Consider the following 2500-nt stretch of genomic DNA (forward strand, 5'->3'; position numbering starts at 1 on the left):
CAGAGGGAGAGAGAGTGAGGGAGAGGAAAGGAGAGAGGAGAGGAGAGGAGAGGAGAGGGTGAGGGAGAGGAACGGAGAAAGGAGAGGAGAGGGAGAGGGAGAGGAAAGGAGAGTGAGGGGAAAGAGAGACGAGAACGAGGGGGAAGGGAGAGTAGAGGAGGGGAAAGGGAGAGGAGAATGAAGGGAGAGGGAGATGAGAGGGAAGGGAGAGGGTGAGAAGAGGGAGAGAGAATGGAGAGGAGAGGGAGGTGAAAGAGAGAGTATTGGGAGAGGGAGAGGAGAGAGGAGAGTTGATGGAGAGGAGAAGGAGGGGAAAGGGAGAGGAGAGGGAGGAGGAGAAGAAGAAGGAGAGGGAAAGGAGAGGGAGAAGAGAGACGGAAAGGAGACGCAGAGGGAGAGAGGGTAAGGGAGAGGAAAGGAGAAAGGAGAGGAGAGGGAAAGAGAGAGGAAGAGGAGAGGAGTGACGAGAGGGAGAGGGAGAGGAGATGGGTGGAAGACAGGTTCAACGAGAGTTAGATAGAGATAGAGAAAGGGGCCTAACACTCACACAAAACAGACAACAGTCCGAAGTCTCTTCCCACTAGAGATCTCTGGGGGGGGGGGTGCCCTAGGACCGTTGGCGGCAACTGTAGGGCTGCTGGAAGAATAATTGTTGTTCTCATCACATCATCGTCTTATTTTTATCATTAATATCATCATCACCATCATCATCATCATATTATTATCTTTATCAATATCATTATCATTACTATTACTATCATCATTGTGACTATCCCAACTCTTTTCCTTCTTAATCATGTTTTCTTCTCTCTCTATCTATCTATCTATCTATCTATCTACCTATCTATCTATCTCTCTCTCTCTCTATCTATCTCTCTCTCTCTCTATCTATCTATCTATCTATATTTTCACCATCTTCGTGTCAGCGCCTTTTTTTTTTTTGTGGTCCGCTCCCCCTTCCACGGGCTCTTCTGCGCGGCGCGGCGTCCAGATCTGCGCCCCCGTAGGATTCCTCCTGCCTGTGAAAGGGCTTTTTATTAATCTGGCTCTCCCAAAGATTAATGCCTTGCCAACAATAGGGTCCAAAAACGAATTCAAAACGAGGAAAAATCGAATTGGATGTGTGTGTGTGTGTGTGTGTGTGTGTGTGTGTGTGTGTGTGTGTGTGTGTGTGTGTGTGTGTGTGTGTGTGTGTGTGTGTGTGTGTGTGTGTGTGTGTGTGTGTGTGTGTGTGTGAGAGAGAGAGAGAGAGAGAGAGAGCAATACTTTCCGTCAAAGAACTACATATATGACATCGGGCTAGCAACCTGACCTGACCTGACCTCACGAGTAAACTAAGAAATAATAATCTAGGTCGTCGCAGTTAAACCCATAAAGATGTTTTTGTTAGACTTTTGATGAATAGCAGCTCAAAAAAAGTATCTGACACAAGTTATGTCATCTATATAAAAACGGCTAAACTTTTTAAAAAATTGGAATGGAAATAATTCAAAGAATTTCCAGGAAAATATAGAAAACACAATCTAGGAAGTAATTTACATATTAAAACAAAATGACGTCACCCAAATCAACTTGCCATTCAAGGTGCCAGATGTACAATGTTGTCTGTTGACTGGTCGTGTACATCGAGTTCCCACGGGTGGGCTGATATTCGGCTAAATGATATTTGGCAAAATATGATTTATCGAACTGGAATTTGGCAAAACGTAAGTTGGTTATACACATACGCACGCACAAAGGCACACATACATAAATAGGTCTGGATGCCTGTATAAATCTATTCAAATTATGATCTACAAGAACACACACACACATATGTATATATATTTTGCTGATAACCACAAAGGAAATCGGGAAAACATTACTTCCCAAGCGCTTTCGTGTTCTTCATATCTTCAGGGGAATACAGATGAAATTAGTAGTACAATCAGGTTTATAACACAAGAGACTAAACACTAGGAAAGGGGCTGGCAATGTATATATGTATGTATGTAGTATGTATATATATATACACCTGTAATGAGATACTGCATGATATTATGGGTTTCCGGTGAAATTCGTTGCAATACTGTTATTTCTCATTTTCATCTCAAATAAAAAGGAGAGAGAAAGAGAGAGAGAGAGAGAGAGAGATCCTTAGTCACGTTCCGGGAACAGCTTCCATCGACGACTAGGCCATTGTGAAGAAGACTGACTGAAAGGAGAAAGGAGAAAGGAGGAGGAGAGAGAGAGAGAGAGAGAGAGAGAGAGAGAGAGAGAGGGAAAGAGAAAGAGAGAGAAAGAGAGAGACAGAGAGAGAGAGGGAAAGAGAGAGAGAGAGAGAGAGAGAGAGAGAGAGAGAGAGAGAGAGAGAGAGAGAGAGAGAGAGAGAGAGAGAGAGAGAGTAATATGATATTTCTTTATTTTTTCCAGGAGCTATCCCAAGCGACACATAATCATGCCATGCAGGTCTCCTGAACAAAATTGCCGCCTCCTCCTCCTCCTCCTCCTCCTCCTGCTG

The sequence above is a fragment of the Oratosquilla oratoria genome, chromosome 24 (genome assembly GCF_046742065.1).
Source record: "Oratosquilla oratoria isolate Oo_2021 chromosome 24, ASM4674206v1, whole genome shotgun sequence".
In the NCBI taxonomy this organism is placed as follows: domain Eukaryota; kingdom Metazoa; phylum Arthropoda; class Malacostraca; order Stomatopoda; family Squillidae; genus Oratosquilla; species Oratosquilla oratoria.